This window comes from Trachurus japonicus, chromosome 10 (genome assembly GCF_045865225.1).
Source record: "Trachurus japonicus isolate A0001 chromosome 10, Traja_1.0".
NCBI lineage: Eukaryota > Metazoa > Chordata > Actinopteri > Carangiformes > Carangidae > Trachurus > Trachurus japonicus.
The window spans coordinates 25,179,181-25,198,845 of NC_140916.1; positions in this window are offsets into that span (position 1 = coordinate 25,179,181).

Here is a 19,665-nt window from a genome sequence, read left to right on the forward strand (position 1 = left end):
GCTGAAGCACATAGCTCAGGTGGGACACTCAAGTCACACTCGGATCTAAATGCCCTGGCAAGAGGGATCAAAGACATGCTAAATAAAGACACTAAAACAGCCACCGCTATCAGTTTCAGGTTTGGTAAGTCACATTGCGTGTGCTAAATTAATCTATTTGCATCTACTCCCAATATTTTGCGCGTTCTGACAGAAATTGAAATGAATTGAACAAGTTATTTTGCAGACGCAATCCTTGGTGTGCCTTGTTACTAGATCAGCTTCAACATCTAATAAATAAAGTTTGCACACGTTTTTACACATGCAAATCTTTATTACAGTAAATCAGACCCTTAGTGTCTTTCAGCTCATCAATTTGGTTTTAAGACTGCAACTTCAGGTGTTTTCACCAAAGTGCAAAGTGTATGTCCAAGGTGTGGTGTATAAACAAAAGGAGGTGAAATGTACTAAAATATTGGTATGATCAAAAGTCTATGGTTGAAAAAACTCATTGAATGCAAGTTTATTTGAGGTTATAGTTACCGTGTAGTGCACTGTCTACTGTGTAGTAGTGAACACATAGTAATGGAAGAGCACATGGGTTTTTCCTGCTCTGCTCTAAGGTGAAGCAAAGCCCAAACCTCTGTCAATCAACCAGTAAAAACAGTAATTTTAAAATAAACATAGTCTCTTCATGAGTTGTTAAATACAGTAGCAGCTTGAATTAATATCACAGCACACCTGCATTTCTTCTCTACTAATCCTTAAAAATTGCAAATCAGAGCTGCAGAATAGCCGCCACACTGTGCTGCATCTGCAGGTAGGGGCCCTTCACCTCTACTTTATCTCTCCTGCCTGAGGCCTTCCAAAAAACCTTGGGCGTCAAGGTCCAGAGCCCCTGTGGGTTCATGTGTCAAGTAGAACTGCTGGTGAAGCTGAGTTTCCAGAGTGTGGACAAGTTCCAACTAATTAACTCAAGTGTAGATTGAATATGGATATGGAGGGATAAATCTAGCCTCATTATCACTCCTGTCTCCCTGTGTTTCCCTCTCTACATTTCACACAAATGTATGAAAGGACACAGTTGCATGAATATGTGAAAATGTGCACATGCACCAAGTAAAGATACTTTTGATGCTGTGGTTTCTTGACCAACATTGACAACTAAATAAATGTGTTCTTGTGCTCAAGTATTTGGGAGGGTGAGGGGTAGATGTGGGTGAGGGGTACAGTATCAGGATGAGACATGATACCCAGTCTGGCATTGTGTCTTTCTATCATCTCTCTTTCTCTGCTCCCTTCTAGCATTTTATTCATGTATTTTTCTATCCATTTACTCGCTCCACAAGGGCAAATCAAGGCAAGGCCGCTCGCTTATTGAATTAACAGCTATCTGAAAGCATTAGGCAGAGGTTCCCTGCCTGATTCTCCACTCAATACAGTGGCATTAGGGACAACATACAGAGACAGAGGCTATAGCTTATTGTCTGCCTGCTTGGTAAAATCAAGCTAGTCAGAAAGCCAAGGGTGGGAACATTGCCTCCGTAAAAAAAAAAAAGGTCAGGGCTGGGGCTATAATTGGACATGTAGCCCCCCAGGGAGTGTCATCTTTGAGGTGGGCACAGTGAGCGAGCCAGAGGATGCTGCAGAACCACAGCCGAGCCTCGGAGAAAGGGCACGGATCTGGGCTGAGGGCTGCTGGTAACATCTTATCACAGCCTGGTTTCTTCAGTCTGACTCACAGCCTTCAAGCCTGCCTGAGGACATAGTGAGGCAGGCTTAACGTGGCTCTACTAAGGACACACACACACACACACACACACACTCACACTCACACAAACACCATACTGGTACAGGGCAAGGCCTCTTCTTTGGTAGAGTCTCATAAAGCCTTGTCACCATGGCAACTACTACCTCATTAGAAAGTCACTGGTGGTGGCCAGTGCCCATTCACTTTCCTGCTTTGTTTCTTTTATTCTGCCTTTCCTTTTTTGTTTTTTTTTCTCCATAATTACTACTTAAATGGTGTTTCAGTCAAAACAGGTTTGTTACAAGTAATGATAAATAATAACTGTTGACACCATTCGTTTGAAAATGAAAATGAAAAAGACAGAGGTTAGAAACATGAAATCCTGCTATCATCCTTTGCATTAATAACACTGTCTTTTACCTCACATAACATGATTTTCATTATGAAACATTTGAAACACTGCAGAAAATGGACTCACTGTCTATTGTCTGCACTCTGCAACATGAAACCGGTGTGATGCATTCATTCTAAACTCTTCATCCCTTATAGCAGAGCAACACTTGATGATTTTACAAAATATTGCAGTGTGGGCTATGATCAGAAACTCTGACCAAATTCCTTTTTAAAAAAGTTTGTCATCCAGCAGGTTTGTCATTGTACAACTTGGCAACCAATTGAGATCACAATTTCAAACTGACACAATTAGCCATGTCATGGGAAGCCAATGAGAGATCTGCTTTGGCCAAAGTCAGAAATGTTGAACCCCCAAATGCAGTAATTTAAAAAAGTAACACCCTCTTTTTCTTGACCTTCAGCAGCGATGTGCAGGTGTCCTCCACACAGTACTCAGTGGTGCAACAGAGCAATATCCAACATAATTGTGTCGTTTAGAGGTGAGAAAAACTTGAGAACCTCAACAAGAGAGGTCAGTAAAACACTGTGTTTTGGCTTGGTGGTGACAAGTTGATTCATAACAAAACCACAAAAATAATTCTTGGTACTGTGATATATATTATAATTTCCCGTCAAACACACACATCTATCCTATAAAGAGGAGGGCTATAAAATAATCATGATCTTCTCAGTGTTTATCACAACCCCCTGCTTTACATTTTGAAATTTTCAACAACAAGACACAGACACAGCAAACAAGTAATTCCACATTGTATTCAAACCGCGGACAAAATCCTCCCTGGGATAATAACTACTGCACTGAGTGACTTCAAACTAAACGAAGGGTACACACCATTTTATGGCTTGTGTCTTGATCAAGTCTTCTTTGGAAATACTCTATGAATAATGTTTTGGGTGGAAAAATAACATTTTGTCAGTGGCTCCTTAGATTTTTACACATGAGAAATACTTTTCAAAAGCTCATAAACCATGTAATATTCTGCATTTTTACTTGCAATAGGAATTTCAAAAAAGAAAAAAAAAATCAGCACTGATATACAGTAGAAAAACATGAATACCAGATGCCTTTTTACTTTTCAATACTAAATTGTCAGAGGCATGGCATTAGCGCATTAACTTAGATATGGTGTGAATGTAATTTCATGAACCTTATATTGTCTCCCAAGGCATGGGTGTTTCACTTAGTTCTTGGTCTTTTATCTATTTATGCATCAAATCAAAAGGGACAGTGAACCACATTTAGGGAGTGGAAAGTGTATCCTGAAGAATTTAATAAGAAAAGAGATCTTGATGGATTACAGACCTTCTCCACATCTGAGACATTTTCAGAATGATAAATCACAAAGGTCGTTCCCTCTCTCTCTCTCTCTCTCTCTCTCTCTCTCTCTCCCTCTCTCTCTCTATTCCTCTGCCTCCTCTCCTTCTCATCTCATGAGCCTTGGCTTTCAATTGTAAGAGATTACAGGAGCATAGCCGGACTGTGGCCCGTCGAGGATCTTTTATTAATATTTATATGCATATGAAACAAGCCAATTCTAAGCTGTCGGTGTGCAGCTGAACTCTGCAGCCCCTCTGTGTATATGTATGTATATATACATGGATGGATCGGTGTGTGTGTGTGTGTGTGTGTGTGTGTGTGTGACAGTTTTGTGCCTGTTAATTTACAGTGTGTGTGTGTTTATGTGTATGTGTGTGTGCCTGTGTTCCATTTTGGCACTAACCGCTTAACCCTGCGCTGTCCCAGACCACCTGAGCCACCAGTTATGTATCAGAGACCACAAGTGGTGCTTCCCGACGGGGTTCAGTCGTTAGCAGGACTTCTGGCTCTCTGTGTTCAAGGTTAAACAGGACTCCGTGGGCGGGGGTGTGTAGCGGTGAGGGTTCTAAATCTGCAAACAAGTGTGGAGCCTGGCAGTCAAGGCTATCGAGGAGCTGATATCCCGCCGGTGGAAGGAGCAGAAGGAGACTAATCCTTCATACATAATAGATAACCAAATCCTCTAAAACACAGAGACGCTAGCTGCCTGCACCACAGAGGCCCTGCCACTGCTAACAGATCAGACATCAGGCATCCCCCTACTTGCCACCTTCATTAATACTCAATTACAACAGATCCTCCACCAGTCTGACACCATTGTCTCCTCCTGAAAAGATGGCCTTTGTCAAGAGAACAGGTATGGCTGGCCTCCTTTACACAGAGATAATGCAGTGCAATATCTTTGTCACTGGAGTTAAGAGGAGGGAGAAGCCCATCCTCAGATATAACATTGCCTCTCATTGCAGTCACTTTGCATTCATCTGTCATACTGTCATGATCAAAACGGGAAGGCAATGAATAGATGTGAGCGAACTTGGTGTTGATGCTCGCAGCTCACTTGTGTAAGAATACAAATAAACAGCATTTAATTTACTCCATGGGCACCATATGCAGTATGTGCCAACGACACATTCATTTCAAGTCAAGTTGGAGCTATCTGCTGTAAGTAATCTCTCTCCGCGCTATTGTCTGCAAGCTATATGAAAGTTGACACCTGCATAAGAGCCTTTTGATCAAGTTACAGTATATCTTAGCACTTGCGTCTTTGTGTTGTTCAACACTTATTTATAGTGGCAGATTTTACAGTTTATGATATTCATTATTCAGTTTCACACATATGTTGATGTTATCTTTTATTTTTACAGTTATTTTTCATACTTCACATTCTTTGAAATGAATGAGTCATGTTAAGTATGTTTTCATTCAAACACTGTCATTTTCCAGTCATTTAATTTTTCTGTATTGCATATCACTGAAACTTCCTGTTTTCTGCATCTGAAATTGGATTTTTGGCATACATCGTAGTTTTTGAGAGATACAAATCAGCAAAAGCATAGCTTTTATTTGTTAGCGTTCACAGTCTAGTACTCCTGCAGTGCAATGTTGTATTAAACAGTGAAAACTTCTGCAAAAAGAATAACAAAAATGGTCACATCTGGAAGTCAATTTCTTTATTTTCTTTTCAATTGCTTTTAAACTATGAATTAAAAAAAATACATTAGTGAATACATTTACACTGGATTTCCCTCTAAAAATTCATGTTTGTTCATTTTACACTTTTTTCATTTCTAAAATCTACAGTAGGCTACATTGTACTTTTCTATTGAGTGCACATTCTAGCGAACCATTATAACGTATTGAAATGACTTACTCTCTTGGGCTTTTGTCACCATTTCAAACAATTGTAGTTGGAAAACACAACGCTGAGTGGAAGATGTCAGGAATAATACTTCCTGCCGTACAATTAGTCACTCAGGAATAGAGAACTGCTGCTGTTGTTCCAATTAGCAAGTCCCTGCATGACTTACTTGCTTCTTCTCTCAGCCCTTTGTTCACCTCTTTACATATACCCCATCTATCCCCATTATGCTCGGTTTCCTGCCTTTACCCTTCTTTCTTTTTCTCTTTCTCCATCACTATTTCCGAAAAACTTTCGCCTCCTTGCTGCCTTTGGGCACCTGCGATTTTCAGACAAAAATAACCATGCAGGTAAAGTTCTTTCTGTGCCTCTGAGAATGAGAAACCGAAAGCTTTTTCCTCCTTCTTTTTACTCACTTCATCTATCTTTTCCTTTGTCTGGGCAAGGCTCCCCAGGCAGCAGTGTCCCTGTGGGTTCCTGGTGTGATCTGTGGGTGTTTAGCTGTTAATCTGTCAGACTAATTCTGTGGACAAACACTGCTGCGATGTATAATTCCCAGTCCAGGAGGAGAAAGGACGTGGAGGCCATAGGCCAGCCTGGAGACTGATGAGCCACAGTAGCATAATTAAGGCCAGCACCTCCCTCGGGATGAGCCTGCACGTCCTTCTCTCTCTTTCTCTATCGTTCTGTCTATCTATCTGTATACACTATCTGTCTGTGTCCTTTCTATCCATTTCTTCTTTTTATCTTCCTTTCCATTATATTGTGTCTGCGGTGGTGGCAGGAAGAAAAATACTTCATCTTTTTCACTGCTGCTTACATTGCAAATAACAGGAGGGAGTAGTGGAATATAAGTAGGAGAGATGGGCTGGATCTTTAAAGTGTGGAATAGTGTTTGTGTTAGTCGCCTGAAATTCATCAAGGTATTAAGGGTATTTATTGCTCCCCACCTCACCACTAAACTAATTGCATGTTTAATTGTTTTTCTTGCATTGTAATGGAGATTTTTCGGAGAGACACCCGGAGCTGGCTAAGACCACTTCTTTCCTCATAATAGCTGTCAATTCCCCATTTAATTTTCAGCCAGTTATGGATTAGCCCAAAGTGGCAATGTGAAAGCTAAATAAGTACAACTATCATTATTTCATTTTTATGGTAAAATCAATACATATTTTACAAGAAAAATGCTTCGAGTGTATTTTTCTCGTATTATCTTTCTGCCTTCATTGGTATTGATTCCAATTTATTGTTAATTTATTTTATAAGTTCTAGGTTCTAATGGTGTCTTCCCTGACTATTAAACATTTGGCGACACTGCTTTTGAGAAAACAAGCTATAATTAGAGGAGGGGTGATGTAAGAGTGTGTGTATAATTCAAGTGTGTGGTAAATACTGTACACACTGTCTATGTGAAATTAGACATAGGGTTTTGATGTAAAAAAGCATTAAGCACAGTATGGGTACAATTCATGCTGTTATCCTTGTTAAATGTGACCTGTGTTAGCAGTGGGAGCTGTAGCTTTGTTAGCAGCGGCATGTGACAGCTCTGGTAGTGGAAGGGGTTGTTACTGCTGATCTGGCTGTGAAACACAGTGCCATGTCTCCAGGCAAGCTAGAAGATACAGTACCATCACACACACACACACACACACACACACACACGCACGCACACACACACACACACACACACACACACACACACACACTCTATCTCTCTCTCTCTCTCTCTCTCTCTCACACACACACACACACACACACACACGCACATGCACACAGGCATGGCTCACGTACAACCTAAATAACATGAATGGACAGCAGGAATGAGATTGGAAAACAGACAAACAGACAGTTGTCCACTTCGTCCTCACCACCTGACAGCCCTGTAGGCTTTGTATAAAAACACTTTTCTATAACTCTCCATCAAACTCTCCCACTCTTTGTCTTTTTCTGCCTTCTCCACTTTCTTCTCTCTCTGCGGGCGATTGGTTTGATCTCTGATCCCTGTAGTCCTGCCACTTTCCTCCCTTCCCCTAAACCAAACGCTGCTGTTTTCTCAACCAACATGGATCTGCACTTTTCCCACACAAAGCACAACAGAGCAGCTCCCGTGACATAAATACACCCGAACATGTCAGCATTATATCTGACTCCAGCCCTCTGCAAAGCTCACCCAACACATTTGGAAGCATTAATAGGATTTGCTATTTCTTCAGCTTCATAGCGTACGCAGAGACCATTTCCTTTGCTGGCATTGTTGTCTTGAAAGCGTAATTCCCAGGTGTGATGTAAGGGAGAGAGCAAATGAGAAATAAAAAAGCTATATTAAGAGATGCCTGAATTTGTGTTCCTTTGAAAACATCAATAACAAATAGCCTTGCCCTACCGCAACCTCTTAGCACAGAGAGCAATGGTTTGTGAGGCACCACAAATTCCCCCTCAAACATAGCACAACATCACAGGATTGAATGGGACAGGTCTAATGTTACCAAATAAATGTTTTATATTTTAACCACAAAATACTTTTAAATGATCAGAAAATGAAACACATTTTTGGTTCCTCTGAGTGTCTTTTGCACTTTTACTCATCTAGGATTCAGAGCAGTGCTGTCAGAGCAGTGATTGGTGAATAGAAATCTCCAGAGAAAGACAGAGACCTTTCTTCAGAGATCAAACAATCCAGCATTTAATTTCATTTTGCAGTATGGATCTTTCAAATGGCTCTCAGGGGGCTTGTTTTCCTTCAAAGAAACATGGCAGAAACATACTCTTTCTTTGCTTTTGTCCTCCCTGCTGCTGAGATAAATGCTAATAGTTGTGCCTCTGTGTAAAACTACCATTAGTTATTTGGTTGAGCCGCTCCATCTCTGATGAGAAAGCATTATGCTGTAAAAACAGCAGCATGTTCCCGGCCCTCAGCCCAGGTTCTCAGGGGGAGAGAGCAGCAGTTGTTGTTTAAGAGCTCCATTCACTCTAGGCTGGCGAAAACACACCAAGGCATATGGCAGCTTGATTTAGTTAGCTTGTAAAATGATTTCAGAAACTACATTTGGATGAAGATAACAAAGTAACCATGCAATTAAATCGAGTATGGTCAATTTGAAGCACCTGATAGCACGGATCCAGCTGTGGTGGAACATCTGGTGAAGGCCTCACGGATCAGTAAAGGGGAAAAGCTGCGGGTTCCACTCTTTTGTTAGCAGGATCACTAGTTAAAACATGGCTGTGTTTGTGTTTGTGTGCTCTGCCTGTAATGTAATGTTAAACTCCGTTTCAAAGACACATTTAGAGGTTAACTCAAGAAGCAGTGGCATTCATCAGCTGTGTATGAAAAAGAAAGTGTTCCCCACCACCTGGCAAATGAAAAGGGCATGTGCTTTCCCTGTGAAATGCTGGCATGTAGCCCTGCAACCTGGGTAAGTATTGACTACTGAGCTCCTGTGAGATTTGATGCTGGACCTGAGTTAACCTTCCGGTCAGGTGTTTTCAAGATTTTTTTCTTTTTTTTCATAGGTTTCTTTGACCCGTATAAGTCACCAGCCTGACCTTGAGCGCAAATCCCTCACCATCATGTGCGTTACACCAGCTTAAAAAAGATACTGCGATCCATTTCTTGAGTGCACAAAAGCTGGTCTGTTACTGTGCGGTATGAATGTTGCCACAATCAATAGATAAGAGAATAAGTGAAACAAATGGGAGTTAGTAAAACAAATGGTTTTGATTCGAGGCTGTAATCTGTGTGAATGCTGCATGGGGACATAAGAGACAGCAACAACTATTATTAATGGTAAACAGTGAATAAAAAGAACATAATAAGGCATGCATGATTAGATAAAGAGGAAAAGGTCACAGCAGGTTGATGCATCTGTCTCATTAGCTGCTTTATTTGTGTCCCTTCGTTTACCCTTCATTAGCCTGCCTGTTTTATCCCCTTTCTTTTCTCCTGTTCGCTAAATCTCTCCATTCATTAGGCCTGCCGCTCTCCAAAAGCTTCCTCTCCGAGTGTGAGTTTCTAAGTGTAATGGCTTACCACTGTGTGTGTGTGTGTGTGTGTGTATGTGCACTTGTCTTTCAAGAAATGTCACCCCACTCTCCACACAGTGCACTACTTTTGACATGAGCACTGTGTGCGGAAGACAGGGCATAGGGATTAATTTGCCATATGTGTATACCTCAGGAGCAGACAGGGGTAGAGACTGTGACTGAGGCCTGTCTGACAGCAGAAACGGCGCCTCACTCGATGGATCCCTCACGTCTCCTATACTGCACTTGATGTCACAGGCAGCGAGAGGCAAAAGGGGAGGTTTATGCGATAGGGGGAGGAGGTGCTAATGCAGCCCTGTGAGAGTGAAAGGAGAGAGAGACCGACACGGGAAAGAAAATGCGCCTGGCATCACGGTGGAAAAAAAGTAAAAGGAGATGGATGCCAGCTTTGAGGAAAAAAAACAGGAGTTCTGTACGTGAGGAGTTATCACTGTAATGCAGCTCAGTGCCAAAAGAGGTCATGTGTGTGCTGCAGATTCATTAGTTTCAGATGACATTAATATCCTATAATCATTTACCAGTTATAGCAAAGAACATTCTGTATGTGTGAGGCTTTATTAAGCACCACTCCATGAACCTTGGGTAAAGTTTGAGATTAATGAAACTGTCTCTACACTATCCTGATTTGCAGTTCATTTGTCAATGTTCTTAAGAGGGCAAAAAAAAAAGTTAAATTATATGTGACTGCATTTATTGAGGGTTTTTAATTACAACACTCTGATCCTGCTGTGTCCGTCTTCCCCATTTCCTCTTTAAATTTCCTCATTATATTAATTTATCTGTTTACATTACAACACACCATGCCCCATAGATGTTCCCATATTGCAATGTAATGCAATATTATGCAATGTTGTGTTTCTCGAGATGAACAAATTGGATGTTGAGGTTAAAACATTTGGAAATAAAGAGGTTATTTGATATTGCAGTAAAACCACAAGACAAATACTGTGGAGAGAAAAAAAAATCTATATACAGAAATTATTTTCTTTTTTTGTTTATGAGAGTATATGAGTCAGAATCCTTGGAGTGTGTTTTAACTTATGTACTTATATCATTTATGGATTTGCATTGACACCCCAAGTGTGTTCTTCAATTTTACAACATCTTGGGTAAACCACTGCCAAGGGTTGCTCAGCCTTATCCGCCTAACTAGCTAGCCACAATTTTATTAGTGGAAAACGCCATTGTAATGTGGCATCACTTTTGATAAAAGAAACAACCGGACACATTAACTTTTCCCAGGAGCAGTTTTCTTCTCTCCACGCTTAAGCTGCTTCACAAAAACAATTCTGCCAGTGTTCTGAGCCACATGTCACTAAACAATCAGAGAAGAGGAGTCCTTAGACAGAGGTAAAGAAAAAACTGGAGATATTGATGGATGTAAACAGCTTACTGTAAAACGCTGTATATTTAAGTATACTAACTCAAATATACAACATGTATTAACATTTAAACTTTACACCATTCATCATGTTCCTGATTTGAATCACTTTGTTCAGGGCCGTTCAGTAATTTTCTCTCGAAGCTAAACTATGTATAGACCTCCCCCTTTCACATGGCCCTGACTGTCTTCAAGAAGTGAGGTATCACAGCTGAGCTGAAAATATCACTCTCAGTCAGCAGTTAGTGGAGCGTTACTGCTAAGAGCTACTGATTGGGTCAATGACAGCAGTCATTTAATATAGTTAGCTCACATTGAAGATTTATTGGCAGAGAAGATGAAGATACTGAACTCCTCTACATCCTGAATGTAATACAAACATTGTAGCATGACAATTCTTGAAGGTTGACTGAAACTAAGAGATTTAACTTAATGCCTTAAAAGTTAAGTTATACATGGACTGGAAAAATTTAAGTTTTTTCGGCTGCGCAGTAGTTCAGTCATTTGTGATGAGAGAGCATCCAATGACAAAGCTCTGAGAAGTCAGAAAACCACTGCAATGGGAAATACCCACAAAGAGTTTTTAAGGTTAGGATTATACTGTTGTAAACATTTTATCTTTTCCTAAACAGTAATATAATGCAACAGCACGAAATAACACAGCACGAAAGGGCGTCACAGGCCACAACTTTGTTGCACATCCTGTAAATCCAGCCTGTTGTGCTGAAGGTTGCACTTAATGTAACGCTAAAGAATGACTCGCATAAAGTCATCCTGGGTTCACAAGTCACATCACTTTCTATGCATGCTGCATATATCCTCTGGATATGTTTTAGCCCCAGCTTTCTGCCCAATATAGATACCAAAATTGTAAGGAAATTCTCAATAGAGTTGTCCTGCTGTATCTTGACCTTTCCCTGCCAGCAGGAAATATGGTAATTTACTCCTAGGTAACAGTGAAATCCATCCTGCCCTCCTCTCTCCTCTCTGATGAACTTAACAATTGCATGCACCACACCTGCATTATTACAGCACTGTGCATGACAAACCCATTGCAGCCTCGCCCTCTTAATAAAGTAATGTCTGAAGTGGATGTGAGAGGCTTGTCTGGGAGGGTATGCAATGGGCTGGGGAGTAATGAGCAAGTCTGAGATAAATAATGGATCGCCGTCATTCACATTATAGAGGAAATGACTGTAATGGTGCTTGCCGGGTGAAAGACCTCCATCTAACACATTAACACTCAGGACAAAGACAGAGAGGAGTGGGGGACAGAGGGAAGGAAGAGGATGAAAGTGGATGACATCAAAGCGAAGGAGGGAGGAGATCATCATCCTCAAAACATATCCTGCCACTTGAGGGCTGGCATGAAATGAAGTAAGAAAGGAAAGGGAGGAAACGAGCACACGACTATTTTGAGGTTGAGATGGATGGAAACACCTAAAAGCTGCATTACCAATGTGACTTATGTCAGAAGGAAGTTGTCTCACCCTCTCTCTCTCTCTCTCTGATCCAAAAACCAATCCTCCCACTTATACACCCAACCCTCCTACCCTCACTCACCCCCTCTCCACTGTGTTCTCCCAGGGCATTAGAAACAGAATGGTCTGAATGTGAGCCTACAATAGTGGAGATAAATGGGATTTGAAGCACAGGCTATAAGGAGTGGCAGTCATTAGACAGTAAGTGAGCCAAGCGAGTTGTTAGGACATGAGCAGTGCTAGTCGTTAGGAAGGGATGGAGAGGGATAGAGGGATGGAGCGATGGAAAGAAGGAAGGAGGCCACTGGCTGTTTGTTCTAGGACTAAGTGCTGGATAATGAGATCAGACTGACATGACCCGGCCTCAGAGCTGAGAGAGGCAGCTTGGCCATTACACCTCTCTCTCTCTCCCTCTATCTCTTGATCTCATTCTCTTTGTCTTACACATACTTTCTCTTTCTGTTTCTATTTCTTGCTCTTTTATCTAACTCTCTTTCTTTTACAATAAGTGCTATAGTGTTACCACTGGAAACAGTAGCTTTACATAATTGTAAACAGTAAAAGAGGCTATACTTAGAGGCTAATTGATTGAATGAAATATTGGAACACAACCTTGATTTGCTAACAAGTAGGTGAAAATAAAGATGCATAATAATGTTTATAAGAATGTGAAGGCCTGATACATCAGACTTTGACCCCACTTAAGTGAGGAAAAAACAGAATATCTAAAGGATAGAGGGAAACATTGCCTTCATTTCATTTCATATTTCATGTTACTTGTCAGATGGTCAAACAGCATGTGAAACCCCCATCTCCCAATTTTCCAAAACGCTCCAAAAAGCTTGCCCACCTTATACAACAATTGACCAGGTGTCCAACAAGTCTGTCACTCAAGCTTTCTTTGTCTGTCTTCACAAAACTACTTCCTTTGCAATTTTCAAGTGTAACACCTGGATTGCCTTTTAGGAGAAACTGGCCAGGTGTGTGCTTGTTCTCCCCATTTGTACAATTTATCACAATTGCCCGTTTTCATGTTGGCAGACCTCGTGCCCAGCCAGAATCCAGGCCTTAGTCTAAGCCTAATTCATTTGGGACAACAATTAAGAGGGTTTTGAACTGCTAAACAGACTTTGTACAAACTACTTTGTTGCAAGCATACCCTGGACTTTACCCTGGAGATCTATAGGTTTTACAATTTCTAAATTTACATTCCACATGTGGTTAAACCTCGCCGAGACGAACTTGCATCAGAAATGCTTCACACGTCAATGCTGACCTTGCTGCTGTCAGCATCGACGGCCTGCTGGACTGTCCTGACCGACAACTCCTGTCCGGTCTACTATGAGATGCTGGCAATAATGGGTCCTCTGGTGTTTTCACCAAAGAGGGAAGCGAAGCAGGGGAGGCAGTGGTCGCCTGGAACTGTACTCTTCTGGGTTTTGTGCTGTCCTTATATTTGGGACAGGATTAAACTGGTTTTAAATTCTGCTGACTGGATGACACTGGATGTGTCACTGATATGTACACTGATACCCAACAAAGATCAGATTTTTTTTTTTGGCAGGAACAAAAGTAGTTCCCAGGCAATCAAGGAACATCATAATTTACTTCAATTACTTAACTTTAATAACTTTTGCAGCTTTGTCCATATAGGCGAACTAGGCGATTGCTTGTGGCACTTTGGTGAGGCCGGTGAAATGCGGGCCAACTCATCAAGCAACTTCAGTGCTTGGCGGGAGTCCTGACTGAAGATGGAAGAAGAGCTGGGGGAGAAATTACAGTCCCTGTTAGGGAGGAAGAAGAAGAAGAAGGAAGGAAGGAAGAAGAAGAAGAAGTACCAGAGTCCTGGATGTCTTATGCTGAAGGAATTTATTTAGGCTCGATCAAGGAGAACAGAAGAGTCGTCAACACAACATAAGTGCGTGAGGCCACCTCAATTCTTGGGTCAAACAGTGAGATTGAAGACGCCAAAGAGGGACCATGGCCTTGGCATGTTCCTCAGAGAGAAAGTAGGGCAGACAACTGACCCCAGCAGTAATCTAACAGAAAGTCATCTAATTCATAGCTCTCCACTATAACACAGAGGGATTGACCATTACAAACTGTCTAGGGAAGTAATATTATTCTCTAACAGTTGCGGGCCGCTAGGTGGACAGCAGAGAGCCATCACAAACACTCTGAAGCTGTTTAAAGCAGAAGTAAGCGATATTTTTGTGTTAATATAAGTCTTAAATAGTTATATCTTCCGACAGCAATCACTTACATAGAGTGTTTGGACCGAAACACGGGTCTGTCAGTCCCTCTGCTCTGCTCTGAGCCGAGGAGAAAACTTTTCTCGTATCCTACAAGTTTTAACCAATGAGGAGAGAGAACGGCATGCAGGGCTGTGTGTGCAGCCAAGGGATGCGCGTGAATGTGGTGACGTAGGGACGAGGACCAATAGATCCATGACGAGGGCGGGGGCTGCTAAATCTATCGGCTGACAAGACGTTATGGTGCGTTCAAGGCAACTCGTGTTTTTCTTCACAGGTCGGAAAAACACGAGTTACGAGTTGCCTTGAACGCACCATAACAGTCCTCGTCCCTACGTCACCACATTCACAGCATCCCTTGGCTGCACACACAGCCCTGCATGCCGTTCTCTCTCCTCATTGGATAAAAATTGTAGGATACGAGAAAAGTTTTCTCCTTGGCTCAGAGCAGAGCAGAGGGACTGACAGACCCGTGTTTCGGTCCAAACACTCTATGTAAGTGATTGCTGTCGGAAGATATAACTATTTAAGACTTATATTAACACAAAAATATCGCTTACTTCTGCTTTAAGGTCAAAATGTAGCATTTAGGTAAAAATCTTGTATAGTTCCTCTATAAGTAGTATGCTATGTTTGCTGCATGAGCTTTGTCAGCGTTTGAAATATGCCTGTGTGCAGCAGCAGTTTGGTGCAAACATCTGGTAAAGAGTTAGTCAAGATGTTGTTTGTGAAACTGAAACCCACAGCTCACCCTAAAAACCTAGGTATAAAGTTGGTTTAAAAGTAAAGTGTGTTACCTTTGATAAATAAGTATGAAAGTCAGGCTATTGCATATGGTATGGTTGTAGCAAGAACACTCATTCTACTTACTGTATGTGGGAGTCAGATAACGTGCCAACATATGTTATGTGGAAAAGAGAGCTGATTAATGTGTTGCACTTAAAAAGGATAAGGTTCTTTAGCAAGGACTAAACACAAATGTTTAACAGAATTTAGAGTTCTGTAGTACTTAAATACCTTGAGATGGATGAATTGAAGGCATATTCTCTATTGCTGTGTACTTTATTTTATTATTTGATTTTATTGAAATTACATCAATTTTTGTTTTCCTTTTTTGGATCTGTGGACTGTATGTTTGTTTAAATTGAAAATCAAAAATAAATGTCTTTTGTTTTTTGTTTTTTTTAAAGTAAATGATGACAAAATGTCTATTAATGGTTTTTGGTCTCCAACAAGTTATGCTGGAAAGGGAAACTGGTAACACCTGCAGCCAATTTATGCAGAAGATGATTTGCCCAGTTACTGCAGCCACTTTTGTGCAAAATGAATCCAGGTGGCCATTGTTTTTGCCAAAGCACAGCACACTAATGACCGTTTGACTGACAGACAGTTGTTTGACAGCAGGTTGATTGATTTCTTGGGTCACCCTGATGCAACAGCTCTAGATTTGTGCCTTTTGGCCTCTTTGAAACACAGTTGAAGTATGTCAATGGAATATTTCACCTTGTTAGGCAAAGTTAGTTTTAATATTGATATTTACTCAAGTAAGAATTCTGAAATGATGACTTAAATATCCACAAACAGGTGGATGTGGAGGAAAGTCCAAGTGAGGAAGATCACAGTGAGGGGCTGATTGAAAGTCAAATCATTTTGGCAAATCGGCTTCATAAGATGATGATACACTCACCAAGCACTTCATTAGGGACACCTGTACACCTGATTATTCTTCAATTATCCAATCAGCCTATCATGTGGCAGCAGTGCAGTGCATTAAATCATGCAGATACAGGTCAGGAGCTTTAGTTAATGTTCACATCAGAATGTGTGAGAAATGTGATCTCAGTGACTTCTACTGTGGCACGATTGTTGGTGTCAGCCTGGCTGGTTTGAGACTGTTGATCTTCTGGGATTTCACACACAACAGTCTGCTGGGTGTTTACTCAGAATTGTGTGAAAAACAAAATAGACAAAAACAAGCCTAGGTCAAAAACTTGGATCTGGCTGGGCCTATAGGTGAAGTCCTGATTTGTATCACTGTAACACCATCTGATAAAATAATTAAAGACAAAGTCTGTGCTCTGATTTCAGCTGTATTCAATTTTGTCTTTATAACAACTCCAGGATGTAGCAGACTTTCATTAGAACCAGACTTGGAGGAACGTCTTTATGTCCTTCAGTCTCTTGCATTGATTTGGTCACAGACGTATTTTAGTAAAAAGTCTTGTTTTCAGTCATTCCCTTTCGTCTTGTTGAAAAGTTATTGCATTATGTTTGTTACTACAAATTCAGCAATTCAGGTAATCATTTCAAATGTATTGCTTCAACTATAACTATTGTTTACAAGCTTTTCACACCTGCTGGTTTCTTCAGCAGTTATCAATTACTTTTTTTCTCTCTTGCACGCTCTCCACTCTGTGAGTCTTATGTTTAGTTATTCCCTTGTTTCCCTTATTAATAATGATACATGTAATGGAAGAAGTTTTATTTGCCATGATGGAGGCTAAGCTCAGTGTATTGAAAGCACTTCTGAGTTTTGTTGCAGCTCCTCAGCAGCCAGAAACCGGAGCAACTGGGTAGACTGCCGGAAAGAAGAGGTGTAGCCCAGAGCCAGTCCAGATCAAAGCCATACAGCCAATATATATATATATATATGAGTTCTGTGGATGGAAACACCTTATTGATGAGAGAGGTCAGAGGTGAATGGCCAGACTGGTTGGAGCTGACAGAAAGGCTGCAGCCTGTCTGAGTATTGACCATGTGCCTCCCTTTATGGCCATAATTTACCATCCTCTAATGGCCACTTCCAGAATGATAATGAACCATGTCACAAAGCAAAAGTTGTCTCAAAACTGGTTTCATGAACATGACAGTGAGTGCAGTGACCTTCAGTTCCCTCCCTAGCCACCAGATCTGGATACAGTAGAGCACCTGTGGGATGTTGCAGAACAGAATGTCAGAGGAAACGTCACAACTTGTGAAAGAGAAAGAGGACTGAGACTTTTTGGAGAGCTAAAGGAAACCCTATCCAGTATTGATGTTGTGTTCCTCATAAAATGATCAACAAGTATATTTCAGCCTTGTGTTATAGCTTCTTCTAAAATATTTTCAATTTAACTCATCCTGCTTTAATTTTTCCCTTTAAAGTCACTTTTATGTTGTGTTTTATCTATTCTTTATGTGTTTCTTCCAATACTTAATTAATGTTCACACTGGCATTCATACCCATGACACCATGTTTATGGCTGTATCATTATATTTAATTGATAATGTGCTGAGTAATTTTATGCACATCTCTTCAAAATTCGGCATGCCTTATTCAGAAAACACTCTCTTCTCTATCACTGACAGGAGAATAAGCAGAAATATGTGATAAAGGAGAGTGGTGCAGCTACATGACACTAATTACAGTCTGCAAACACCTTTGAGGCATTTTTTTTCATGCAAGTGCAACCATAGTTGTTTTTTTTAATATGTTCTTCATATTTAAATGCACAGCTGGCTTTTGAGAAATTAAATGGTCGCTGTTGTTCCAACCAACAAGGAGAACCCTGCTTCATTACATCTCATGCATGAAGCATATTTCACTTGATGCTGCTGTGACTTATTTCCACCAGTATGGCAAAGCGACAGGTAGAACTTCAAAGTAATGTCAAACAATTTCACTGAGAGAGAGGCTTTGTTGAGCTGAGATTCATAAGACTGCGTTTGTTCCATGCTCACACACGCGTACTTGCGCACACCTAAAGCAAGAGACAGCGTCAAACACTGTCACAAATTGTACACACTTGTCACACATACCCGAACATAAAAACACTCATACAGGAGCAGGGAGTCAGGCAGCTGTCTGTGCCGTTCTGTGATTTCCCTGGAAAATGTTAGAAAAGGGTGCGTAGAGCGAAGGGGCTGTAACTAAAACAGGAGGAGTTCTGCTGAAACGTTTCTCCTCTGCTCCATGAAACCAGCAGGCGGCATTTGGAGAAAATAAAACCCTTTTAATTGCCAAAACAAGTGATTGTGAAGAATCACATAGGAACCTTTAACTTCAGTCTACTGTCCTATGTGTTTATCTACACAAACACACATGTGCTTGGAGATGCATTCATAATATAATATATTGACACATACGCATTTAATGCTTACAAACAACAGCGCATTAGGGCCATTATGGATTTTTAAAAAAATCATATTAACCTTATGGAGATGGGGGAGGTGGATTATATCCTGATAAAAAAAAAGTGAGATTAAAGTTGTAAATTTAAAGGAAAAAATATTGGATATAGTCTGAGATTAAAGTCATAAATTTACAAGAAAAAAAATCATAAATTAACAAGAAAAACCCTAAATATTCTGTGAGATTATAAAGTCATAAATCTGCAGGGGGAGATTAAAGTTACATTAGTTCTCTTTGTGAAGGGAAATCAACCTCAACACATCACAGGTGACCCAATCCAATTACAGTGCAATCTGATTTAAAACTATGATTGACTGCCCTGACTCACCACATTATCATAAACATTGCTGTGAACAGGGCCTCTTCAGAAGAACATAACAAATTACTATGTTGGTTTGTGTGTGTGTGTGTGTGTGTGTGTGTGTGTGGGAGAGAGAGAGAGAGAGAGAGAGAGAGGAGGAATATGTTTACCAACAAAGACCCTTTCATTTCATTACAAGTCATTTTTGGTATTAATAATCTCATTCAATTAATTACTCGTGCATACGCAAGATGCAGCTAGGAGCACCTTGTCCCCAGAATGTTTTCAGATGTCCATCCATGTCCATCCCATCTCCGTGGACATCTCTGTCAGTAACTCCTCGACATAATTTGGAAATCAGCTCACGATACTCAAGGATGAACAGATTACATTTCAGTAGTAAAAGGTTCAAGGTCAACCTGGCATCACAAAACATGATTATTGCCAGACATGAGTATTTCCAGAACTCAGATGAATCCTTTAAAATCTCTCAAAAAACATGGAAGAATGATAAATACCTGTTGTTATTGTGATTGTGCAGCCCTGCAGCCTCGGCTTCAGCTGTGAAACTCAGCAACACAGTCAGGGTATGTTGATCAGACGACTCTTAAACATTCTTCTCATCTTAGCAGCCAAAGCGGTGCTGTCCCAGTGACCGGCTTTATAGTCCGTGTCTGGACCTGACCCTGCTTCCACTGTTTTCTCTGCCTGTTAAACAT